Here is a 12,836-nt window from a genome sequence, read left to right on the forward strand (position 1 = left end):
CCAGTTTGAGCTGTGAGTATTTTGCTACATGAATGTGACAAAAGTCAGGTTTTGAGGAGTACATTATATTAGATGGGATTGCTAAGGACTGTCATCATGAGTCCACAAAAATTGCAGAATCATGTAAAGATTTGGATTGGAAGAGTTCTTTAAAGATAATCTAGTTCCACCTCACTTCCCATGGCCAGGGGCATCTTCCACTAGGCCACATTGCTCAAAGCCTCATCCAACCTGGCCTTGAACATTTCCAGGGACAGGGCATCCACAACTTCCCTGGGCAACCTGTTCCAATGTATGTAATACATATCCTTTTCTCTCATGACTAAATGGGTAAACACAGATTGCTTGGATATGCAGATCAATGCATCTATGGCAGTTCAGACAAGGGAAAGTTAACAGAAAGTGTTAAGAGCTGTTGGCTGGCCCAGACAGCCAGTGGTGTTACTGGGCTGCCATCTATTCACTGATCCTGTTATTCAGTCTTCCTCACTGTGCCTCTGGAAATTCACATCTTCATGACCTGTCAGGCCAATGCATAAAGAAATATAGATTCATATGCAAAGGATCAGGGAAGATTGAGGAGGACAATGAAAAGTGCTTTTCTTTTCTAAGTATTTGTGAGATTTTAAAAGATTTTTTAATCTTTAACAGCTAGCAAAAATCCATTGTAGGAACTTCTGAGAATAAAAGATTCTGTTTTTTCAGCTGGCTCAAATCAAATGATGTGTTTCATTTAAACAGCTTATCTTTTGAATACATGAGTAATTCAAATTCAGACAAAGTATGACACAGTCACAGAGTGTTTCTGTATATAAACTTGTGAATTCTTCTAGGTATAAAAGACAGACATAGAACATGACTTCAGAAAAACAGTCTGCTAACGGGCTTCTTGGAGCTGAACTTTGCTCGCAGCATGCTCTAGGGAACATGATGACACACAGTGACCTTAGTCACAGAGAAACATAGAATACATTTTCTCAAAACAAGAAATAGTGCTAGCTCTGCTGTCAGTTTCTATAAATCTGGGAACAGAAGCTGTGAACCAACCTTCTGTCAAAACAATCTAATAGTCACCAAGTACATGTTTTTTGTTATTCTATTATAAATATTCACTTAACTTTTTACAAGAATGGACACTGTACTTGGGCTTTCTGTAGGTCTCTGTTTTGTGCTCTATATAATTTTTCTTCAAAGCATGAACACTAATTATAAAACTAAACTTTTCCTCACAGCTTAGGTGAAATTAAGGATAGAATTGCATCCAAAACCTGGGATCAAACTTCCCTGAAACTGAAATCCTTAATTAAAACCAGATCAAATTTAATAAGATGGCTTTATTTTTTATTAAAATGATCTTCTTTGAATATCTGTTCTTTATTTTAATATTTTGATTTTAAGTCAGGTTGGGTGCTGGATTTAAAAACTCTTAGTCCACATCTTGAGTTTTGTCACTGACCTACTGCAGGGTGGAATGTCAGTTCAGATATTTCAATCAGGTTCAGGATTTTCTAAAAATCTCTAATTCGTGTCTTTTGCACTCAGAGAGAAGTTTAGATAGGAGATCGCTTCCTAAAAAGGTTGTTGGGGAAACAAAACACATTGTATAACAGGATTAGGATCACTTTGAATGTTTGAACTGCTAGTGGTTACTTAAAAATAACCTCGTGGACTTGTAACTGAAAATTCCAGTTGTATTTTTAACAGTAGGTGTTGCTGTAGGAAAAGAGAACAAAGCATGCAAAGCAAACTGCATTCACAGGAACAGCGCATTAGAGAAGAAAAAGGGAAGCCAGAACGCTTTGTTTAGAACTACTTTGAAAAAACCTATTGTAAGTTTACATGATTTAAAATTTTATGTTGTCACCTTTTCTCAGTCAGTTCTGATGAGCTGCCTGTAAAAAACAGTTAGATACTTTAGCATTTTGAATATTTTTTCTGATTATAAAATTACCACTCAAAATTAAACCTCCCTCTTCTCACTGAAATTTATAATAATATTCTGTCTGCATGAAAAATGAATCATAGACATATATAACTTCTAAATACCACTGCCTGGATAGTATTTCAACCTGAAGATGTGGACAGATCAGAACAAAAGTTAGGATTTATATTAGGTAAATAATGTGCACAGCTTACTCTTATGTCTAGATAGCAGGTATACTACTGGCAAAGCTCTGAATGTCACTGTAGGTACCCATTTGGCATGTTGGGTTAGCAGACAGATATGTCTGGGTGATGCTATCACTTTCCAATATGCTCATATAAATAATTTGTGTTGCAGTGGTTACAGACCCTTATTGGAAAGAACTCCATGAGCACATGGTGTACACAGAAAAAAAGCCCTGTTTGCCCTGGTCTACTGAGGTACTGTCATAGCCTGAGCAGCAGAAGCCCATGGCAGAAAAATAAGCACTTTTGTTACATTTTTGATCTGGAAGTGATTAGAAAGACTGCTAGGAGATTGTGGTGAAAATGTGTTTGGTTGAAAAAGGAGGGAAAAAGTCACAGCCATGCTTGTGCCAAGTGTTACCTGGGGAGAGCGTGCTCTGCTCCAGCCTAGTGGAAGGACAGGCCCTCTTTTAACTTGGGTTTTTTCTTTCAAGTTTTCCCCTCCCTCACTTCCATTACAATTCAGAACTTCAGGATAAAAAAACCCTATTGCCTTCTGAGGTTCAGCAGGTTTGAGTGTAAGGATATGTGTTGTAAAACAGGCTTGTGGAGGAGCACTGTGTGAGTAAGCACAAGCTGACAACTTGCTGAAAGCCCAGGAGCTCAGCTTTGCTTGTACATTGTGCACAGCCTATATATATTCCTGCTATCTGCTTGTGGGGAAGAACAGAGGAATTCTTCACTTCTCACTCTGTGGAGGCACATGGAAGTTGAGATGTTAGATGTTATTTCTTACCTAATAACATTGTGATACTATCAACAATGAGAGTTCTTGGTTTGATGGCACAAATAATTCATAAAAATATGAAAGCTTTATAGAAATAGCAATAATTGGAAGTGAACCAAGATGCCTTATAAGGGTGCAATCGTAAACATCAGAGCCTCGACCTTCTTCCAGATCAGACTACTAGATCCAGCTGAGTGCCAAACTGGAGCAAAGCCTCAGTAAAGTTACAGATTACAATGACAGCGCCAAGTTAATAGAAATCTAGGAATGTAGCAGAAAATGCCTTCTTTGATATATCTAACTGGAGATATAAGTAGTGATGTCTGTTGGGAAATATTCAGAGATGATGAAGTGTAAATTACAGCACATTAGGAAGTCACTTGAAAGTTTCTTTTTATGGCATGAGAGATTTACTGCGTTGAGAAGTTACTCATGTAAGGTCATTTTGTACCAATCCTAAACAGAGGCAAAAGGGTTTGAGTTATGCTTAAAACTGAATAAAGTTTATATATGTGATGTTCATGGCTCAAAATAAGTGAGTCAATGAATCAGTTCATTGTATAAGAATACCTTCTGGTCTCTCTAACACATACTATTCAAATTTAGAGAAGTGAGAGGGTTTAATGGTTTAATTACTAGTTCCTTACTTCATGGTTTGGGTGTTATGAAGGTATGAGATGTTGTCCTTAGAAGAAATTACAAAAAATATTTTTTAAAAAGTGTAATTTATTGGAAAGAGAAAGAGAAACAAGTCCCCACCCAGGGAGCAAACTGTAATAGCATTGGCAATTTAACAATGAAAGATCTCATCAGTTAAATTTGTAATAGTATTGATAGCAGAAAGGATGAACAAGTGTTGAATACTAACCAATACTTTGCCCAAAGAGTGAAAGATATGATGAGGGTTTGTGAATCGAATTGAATTCTTATCCTAACATTCCTTGGGTCTGTTCTTCCAAGGGTATCTTGGCAAACACATGGTAGAGGAATTGAGATCTTTTCTCCTTTATATCTTTAGAGTATGCAGCCGGTACCTACCTCGTGCTCCTCTCAGCACTGCAGATTGCCACTTGTTCCACACGTGCAGCAGCACCCTCGTGTCCTGCTCTCTGCTGAGGGGAGGAGCAGCTCCAGCCCAGGTGCAGAGCAAAGCTGCCTCTTGCTTCTCAGAGCTTTTGTTCAGGCAACACCAGGAGACAGGATGAAGTAGAAACATAGAAAAGAGAATAAAGCTAGCATCACAGGCCAGTTGTTAGCACCAGCACCTCCAAGATTTGATTTAATTTTGCATACTTATAGATATTACTTCTGCATCATCTGAGGTTATACTTCACAACATCTGCAACCATAAAAAACACGTAGATAGAATAAGAGGGAATCTTTGAGTTAAATCATGCAAAAATGAAGGAACAGGATTTTGTTTCCTCTTTACTGAATACATATATGCAGTCCTCAAATAATTCTAAATTTTGGCTAGGCATAAAAAAGAATTGAGGATAACATAATGGCTGACAGAGCTGACTGAAAATGACTGCAAACCTATAGTAAAGATCCTTGTTCCAGTGATTTTCTCCTGGTATATTTTAAATATTGCGTATGGAAACCAATGTTTTGTACTCATTAACAGCTCTGTTGCATGTCAGCCCAGCCTTTGCTTGCAGCTTGGTTTTTTCAACAATGTAGTTGGACTATTGAAAAGTTCAAACTTCAGGATATTCTCAAGCTCAGCTGAATCATTTATATTACATCTGCCTTGGAGTAAAATTAGGAATTATTACTAGGTGCTGCAGTATGAGGTGCCTTCTCCATCACCTGGCTCTCCTAAGCCAGGTTCTTCTGCAATAAATTTGGAACACAGCCATAAGACACGACATTTATCCCAGGCAATTTACCACAACAGTCACAGAATCCCTTGCTTCTGGCTCTTGACTTCTGGACTTTGTGTATTTTTGGTTTGCTGTGTCTCTGAAAACAGACCATGCCTGGAAGGGAACGCAAGACAGAAATACCTATCAGAAAGATTCAGTTTTGCATAATGTAGATAAGTTAGAACACATTCCCACTCTATTCTGGATTTTAGAAGAAGAATGTGGGCACCAATGCTGTGGGTTGAAAGATATATTTGAAAAAATTGCTCAAGGTTTTATTACTGTGTCTCCTCTGCGCTTTTGAGTAAATCCTCTAGTTAGTTTTCATGTAAAATCAAATGCACAAATCACATTTTGCTGACTGTCTTGAAAGATGGAACTCCCTGTGAGGAACAGATAATTGGACTTGACCATCTTTATGGGTCCATTCCAGCTTGAGATATGCTATGATTATAATCTCCTGGGGTCCAAAGGAAATGTGTTTGAAAACAGTTTTGTTTGGGAGTCCTTATTGCTGGCGCTATCTATACATCTTGTTAAAGAAACCCTTGTCTCTTTCCAAAACTAGAAGTGGAAATCACAATGGGAGTGAGAAAAGAGGAAGAGTAGAAAGATGTGCCAAGATTGCCACAACACACAAAAGGCAAAGCAGTTAATATCCTCCTTTGTCCAAGACTGTGTATACTGTTGACTCACAAATTCTCTCAAATTCTCCAAGGAGTAGTAGAAGACACAAAGAAGTGAAATTGCTGAGAGATTGAAAGCTTACCTTTGCAACACTGCTCAGGCCCCATTATGAGAAATACTATGTAAGAACATCAAGAGCCTGAACCTTTTCCCCTCACTGGTAATACCAATTTATGAATTTAAATCTTTGTTACTTACTTCACCCTATTCCCAGCAAGAAAATACCTAAGTATTTAAAGTTCTTCCATATAAGGACTGGATTCCTTTGAAATAAATTATATAAAAATATGAAAATAGTCTGCAGTTGAATCATACTGATTTTTTTTAATATAGGTTTATTCAGCAAATTGGCTACCAGTTGAGAGCAATGGTTTCCATACTACGATTTGTGGTGTATTCAAAACAGATGGAAGCATCTCAAAGCCTGCTTTGTCCAAAGCCAAGAACATTTTTCGGCAAGAAGTCTGAACTTGTTGCCACATAAACAAAACGAGTGATTTAACTTAGTGTCTACATATTTTGGATTGGCAAAAACTGCTGCAAAAAAGTAAAGCCAGAGAGCAGGCTCTACAAAAATAGGAAAAGACAGAGCAAAAAAAGGGAGAGATACACACACATATGCGTGCACCACACACAAACACACCCATTCTGGCAGCTGTTAGACCCGAAGTGTTTGTGTTGCGAGATTCTAAACAAGTAACAGGGTGTTTTGGTCCATCTGGAAAATTTCTTACACTTTTTGTTCCCTGAGTCTAGGCACTCGTGTCAATATTGAAGAAAGCATATTTGTATGCCTTCTGTTGGCAGTCCCTAAAAATAAAATTAGGCCTCTACATTTTCTTCAGGTTTGTTTGTGATGCAGATATTCAGTAAGATGCTTTCCAAGAAACCAAATGTATCCTAAAACTTTGAAATGTAGAAAGGTAAAGAGAGCAGATAATAATCTTGACAGCTGTGTATGTGTATACTTGTGTGGAAAGGGTCAAAGATTTAATTTTGTATTAAGAGTCATGTGCTGAGTCTTTTGGCCCTGAACTTCACCTAGATGATTCTATTGTGGAGACTATCATTGGGTATTTCCAAATCTGCAGTTTTTGTAGACATTGAATTTTTTTCCTGGAAGTGCTCATGGAAGAGGACTGAGTATGGGAGTAGACAGAGAAAGCTGTGCATAAGTCTGTCTCCGTCATTGGTGTTTTTGGTGGTTTTGGTATTGCAAAGCTGTATAGTTGTAACTCCAATTTTGTTCCCTTTTCTAGGGCAGTGTTTCTAGTTGAAGTGTACATCAGACTGTTTGGCAAAATGTCTTCTAACCTTGCTTTGTTGTTCCTCCAGTTTTTGCCACAGCAGAAGTGATGATGGTGGCATGAAATGAGAAATTATTATGAAAAATGTCAGACATGGCATCAGATATAAACCAATGCATTTTGTGATATTTCAAAGCCTATAGGTGAACAATGCGAAATTCAAGAACAGACTGACGAGGAAAATGAGTTCCAAAACTCATTGACAAAATAATAGATTTCTGACTAAAAAAATCTAGGACAGTTCAGGAGTGCTGTTGTTTGGTTGTACTATATTCTTAACCAGAGAACTATATTTTACTATATATCTCACAATTTGAGGACCATGGAGCATGCAATGAAGCTGTTGGTACATATGTGAAAAAGCAAAATTTTTTTTCAGAGAATGAATAAATAGCTTAAGTAACCTATAAGTAATTTGGAAGCAGAACTATTCTAAATCCAGAAAAAATGAAAGTCTAATTAATTTCTCATAGCAGATATTAAACTGCCAAAATTCTGTTTATCTCAGGAAAGGTAAAGTCTAATTTGAGCATCTTAATTAGACATGAAATAGCATTTATCTGTAGTGAGAACATGGTGAAAGATTATTCAGAACTGCTTAAATCATGGTGAACTGTATTTAACAGCCAAGACTACCTATTAGAGAGAAAGCTCAATGCTTGCTTTTTTAAATAAGAAATAAGGCAATTAATGGCACCATGAGTGGTAATTGAATTTGTATTGCTGACGAGATTTTAGGGGATTGTGACAAATGGTCTCCAGAAGAGGATCTGACAGGATCTGTCTGACTTCTGCAAGAGGCATCTGTGAGAGACAGCAGCTACACCGGCACTATGAAAGAGGTCTAGGACTTCCTGCCATGCATTAAGCTGGTGATGGGCACATGCCCAAGCAGCATTTTGATTCTGTGTAACAGTCAGATGCAGTTGCACATCCCATTATTCACACCACTGGATTTCCTTCAGAATTAAGTCTAGATATGCAACAGTGAAAAGCTTCATTTTAGTCTGGACAGGCACCTGATTTGGACAGATGGAGAAGTGATATGCTGAGATGCACGGAGAGTGCCATTGCTCTGCATTTTAGATAGCTTATGAGAGGCAGAAATTGGAAGAAATAAAGCAGTTACGTGGGCAAGGAAATCTTCTAACTAAGAAAACCTCTGTCTGAGAAAAAAGTAAGTGGAGCATGTATCTGGCACACCACCAATAAGATATTCAAATATTTTTTTCTCACAATTATCAACACATCTTTTCAGGACCGTTTTTGATTGTTATACATAGCAAATTCTGAGCCTAGCTATCTTCATGGTTTTCTTCTATGAATGAGATGCATTTTCTGTGGAATGGGGGTGTAGAAATGTAGTCATGACTGTCCCACAAGTCTTTCATTATCTCATACATCTTGGGCCAAGTGGATCAGGAAAACACTGAAGAGGATAAATTCGGACTGTGGGGTACAGCTTGAATTAGGGATTTTTTGACTTCATGTGACTCCTTTTATCTAGCATTTTATTAGCAAAAAGAGGCCATTTTTTTCTTTTGTGTAGCTCTGTTAAAGTCAGTGAGCTCAGAAATATGGATTTGTGTGACTATCCACTTTATTGAAATGCCCCCAGATGACTAGAAAGAAATCTTTGAATGTCATGGAATGAAAAGAAGCTATAAAGATTCCTGGGATTTTTAATTTGATTTCTAAAAAACATTTATCAAACATGCATTTGTAGAAAACATTGTGTCTTTCTCAGTAATCTGTTTTCTTCTAGAATATAACATAATGAAACATATACCAATAGATTACCAAGCACAATGGCAATACAATGTGATTTAGTGAAGGGGGTAACATTTCAAGTTCATAACAAACAGTTAAGGAAGCAGCACAGGAGCCCTAAACTCATATGTTAAAACTAATGTGAAGGGGGTTTTATACCTTAATTCTGGATCAGTCACAATAAAATACAAAACGTATTTTTAGAATGATTGGTAACTTCATTTTTCTGAGATCTGTTATTTTATTAGACATTAGCACAAAATTTTACTAAAATTTGCAGATCATTTAATGAACTTGAAGGTAATAAATTCTTCAGAATACACCAGAGCTTTGAAGGGTTATGCCAGCATTTTCTACAAAGAGGAGATGGGAAGGAATAAGTATATATAACTTTTCTCCTCATCCTTGCATTTTTGATGTTCAAAATTATACTTTTGAAGTAGCTGCATATGAAGCCTGCATATGAAGACTTGAGATTTTAAGCTACATTCCATTTATATTAGGTGCTCTGTTTGTAGATTTCTGACATATCTAATTTTAAAAGTGCTTTACTAATACTATATTTAAAATTAAAACCAAAACCAGAAGCCTTTTAAGGATTCTTTTACTTTGTGCTCCTTGTTGGATTTTTGTGGTTAGAGAACCACATTTTTGTTTCAAATCCAACAGCTCTGTTATGAGAACAAAACCTAATGATGAGGGAAAACCTTGCCGAGAGATGATTCCTAGTGTATATCAAATGGAAGAACAATTACTTACAGTGAAAAATGGCTTGACTGATTCCGGGCTTTACCTTTATATGCTAAACAAAATTGAGAATTTGCAATCCAGAATAAGCTAAACCGTAATAACAGTAAGGATTTTAACACTGCATAATCAGAAAAGTATTTAATTTCAAATGGTTTAACGCTGTGTAGGTGGTCCATGCTCACAAATTTCTTTTGTTTAATCTCAACACAGACCTCAAAGATGTGTCAGAGGTCCCTGAAGAGCAGTAAAACTAGAGTCTAAGATTCCAACCATGGTGAAAGGCGGAGACAGTGAATCAGATTATTAGCTACTAAGACTTGGCACCTTGTGGTTTTCCTTACATTGGTGTCTTTAGGAATAAAGAGTGATGAATTTGAAAGTAACTGCTTACTGGTCATTAAAAATTGTGATTCTCAAGCAGAACTGGCCCAGTGCTTCTCAGCAATGTAGAAGAACATGAATTTTGCTGTCTCAGGGGAGGGCCCTGCCACAGGAAACATAGGGACAGATGTCCAGGAAGTCTGTTATAGGGAAAGACCATGGAAAGTAGGGATTGCTGCTCCCACTGCCACGGGAAGGATGGACAGACAGCTGCTGTTTGTGAGGGCCCCTCCTCACCACAGAATGAGCTTTTGCCAAACCAACACTGGTTTGGAAGCAGTCAGACTGGTTTTCCACACCTTAGGTGTGGGTTAAAGGAAGCAGCCAGGCCAAGGTTACTGATAACATCCCAGAATTTGCAGTCTTAGAAAACTTTCTGCTGTACCTGAGCCTGCAGTAAGTCACTATTGGTCTTTTGCCTTTGGATTCTGTATGTATTATTTGAAGAGAATCTGTAGTTGATTATGTAGTTGACATCCAGAAATTTCTGCTTCTTACTTCAAATCTGAAATGCTGTCTGTCTCAGTGGTCTGGATAAGTAATTTTTTTATTGTTCTGCACCTTTTTCTGGTCTCATAACATGCCAGTCACTCACAGGACTGTGGTTAGGATTTGCCAACGTCAGTAAAGGATTTTAAAAATAAAGAAATAAAGTCAAGTATAATGTCAGAGTGTACCTGGTAGAGATGGGTTTTTGTATTCAGCAAAGAGCAGCTCTTCAGAGAGAGAAAGACCCTACCAGCTCAAATGGTATCATTACACCATTGCAGACAATCTCAGGCAATGGAAAATTCTCAAAGAAGGGTTTCTCCTCATCTTGTCTAAGATTTATGTTGAACACTTGGACCTCCAGGCCAGAGGATGCATGTTGCACAGGGAGAGGGCAGTTATGAGGACAGTTATTTATGTTGAACACTTGGACCTCCAGGCCAGAGGATGCATGTTGCACAGGGAGAGGGCAGTTATGAGGACAGTTATAAGAAGTTCTGCAGACACCAGATGGCCTGAAAGAGTAACTTTATGTAAGAGAATTGAGTCTTCTGCTTTAAACAGCCATAACTCTTGCTGGAAAACTAGGAGAGTAAGATATAAGGTATACAGAATCCTTCTTTCTTCAAAAGTTCCTTCCTCCTTGTCATGGTTTGACCAGGAAGAAGTTGGGAATTCTGGGAAGCTGTGGTCAAACCAATGAAGGTTTTGGGTTTCATACTGACACCTGGTGTAGCCAGTGGGGTTTGGACACACCTCCGAGAATACACAGGGGTTAAAAGCAGGGCACTGCCCTGGCACTTCCTCTTTGGACCTCGTCGGGCGAGGAGTTCAGATCTCCCTCCCCCGCCCGGCCCGCTGCTGCTGGGCGGGGGAGGGGCCAGCCATGCGGTAAGGCCTGGGGCCTGGACAGAGGGGGCTTCGGGGGGGGCTCCAAGGATGGAAGGGTGGCGGAGCCCCAAGAGACATCGAGACATCGGGCAGCCAGCCCCCCCCCCCCCCCCCCCCCCCCCCCCAGGAGGAGAAGGGGGGAGGAAGAGAGAGCCCGGCCGGCCGCAGCAGCAGCACGTGTGAGAGTATCATCTCCTCCCAGGACAGACAGAGACTGAAAACTTTTAACCCTTTCTTGCATGATTGGGGCCTTGCAAAAAATGCTAATCCTCCTCGAAGCTGAATAAGAAGGGAGATGAGAGATGAGATGAGATAAGGACTTTGGCCCGGAGATTGTGGAGATGATTGGATGGGGAGAGATGATTTGGAGTGGCCTTTCGGCTGGACTTTTCTTGTAGCCATGGACTCAGTTGTTCCTGTGACACAGACTGCATTTAGGGGGAGGCAGTGCCTCAAAACCAGGAGGGTTCATTCGTGAGGACCCCCCGGCCCCAGGGGGTTGGAAAAATATGGGGGGGACAGTTGTCCCAAAAGCAGAGACTGTGCCTTTTTGGAGTGAGACAAGGCATCCTTGAAAGACCACCCTAAAAGCAGCTCTGGCCATGTCTCGGTGGTGAGAGCACTGGGCATGGAAGGAACATGTCACAAGCGGCAAATGGACTTTCCGGGCGGTGCCGAAGTGACAAGGAAGCATCCGAGGTTTTCAGTGTGTTTCCAGAAGCCTATGGAACAAGAAGGACTCCTTTTCCTCTTCATGAACTGCAGTTTGAGTATACTAAAGTGTCGTGCCGGGCTGGGCAGTTGGTATTTTTTGAGAGAATGTATTGGATTGGGAAAGTCAGGTGGTGGGGAGGAGGAAAATGGTTTTTTTGTAAGGTTTTCAATTCTTTTTTCTTCTTTTTCCTTATAGTCTCTCCCTATTTCCCTGTAGTTTAAGTAATAAAGTGGTCTTTATGTTTAAGTTAGAGCCTGTTTTGCTTATTCCTGGTCACATCTCACAGCAGACACCAGGGTGAGGCATTTTCATGGGGGGCACTGGCTCTGTGCCAGGCTCAAACCATGACACTCCTGTGTGCTGAGTTTGCATATCACATTTGCTTGGAGAGAGAGAAGTCACAAAAATCACAGAAATCACAGAATATCCTGAGTTGGAAGGGCCCCAGAGGGATCACTGCGTCCAACTGTTCAGTGAATGGCCCATATGAGGATCAAACCCATGACCTTGGGGTTATTAGCACCATGCCCTACCCAACTGTGAAGTTTATTGTCCAAATGTACATTGAAATATGTCATTTTCAAAGGCTCAAAATTATGTCCCTTCCTGAAAGTGTATCTACTGTACTTTATCAAACACATATTTCAAACACAGATTGCAAAACTGTACTTTTAACTAACTGAGATTTCTAGATGAATAAAAAAAGCTCAGCTGAGTCTTAAAAGATATCGAGGATTCTTAACAATAATAAGTGCTAATTGAAAAATACCCTCTCTTGATTATTTTTCTGGTCTAGAAGGTTAACTCCAATAAATACCTGTTTTGCTTTTAGACCTTTAGCATGAAAAAGTTAGATGACTTAATTGTGATATTTCAACTCAGCCCAAGCTTGAGAAGTCTTGATTTTCTTTTCATATCATATGTTGCCTCCTCTAAAGAAATTACAAAAGGAAGTAGCATCAGATGATCAATGCATATTCTCTGAATCTTAGTGGCTCTTACAGGCAATTGTAGGACAGTGTGTGGCAAGCACCAAATCACTTATCAAATAAAGCTTTCCAGCAGGTAAATGTATTTTGTTG

The 12,836-nt window shown here is 39.2% G+C and overlaps 1 long non-coding RNA gene across 1 annotated transcript in view; it reads right to left on the reverse strand.

The window, feature by feature from the left end:
- Positions 1 to 4,879, reverse strand: part of LOC135448959 (uncharacterized) — a 29,054-nt gene extending 24,175 nt beyond the window's left edge. Inside the window, exons 1-2 of the long non-coding RNA XR_010440617.1 lie at positions 4,789 to 4,879; positions 3,935 to 4,068 (exon numbers count right to left, since the gene is read on the reverse strand). This is a non-coding gene — a long non-coding RNA (uncharacterized LOC135448959). The remainder of the gene's footprint in view (positions 1 to 3,934; positions 4,069 to 4,788) is intronic.
- Positions 4,880 to 12,836: the final 7,957 nt, after the last annotated feature.

This window comes from Zonotrichia leucophrys, chromosome 5 (assembly GCF_028769735.1).
Source record: "Zonotrichia leucophrys gambelii isolate GWCS_2022_RI chromosome 5, RI_Zleu_2.0, whole genome shotgun sequence".
NCBI classification, from domain to species: Eukaryota; Metazoa; Chordata; class Aves; order Passeriformes; family Passerellidae; genus Zonotrichia; species Zonotrichia leucophrys.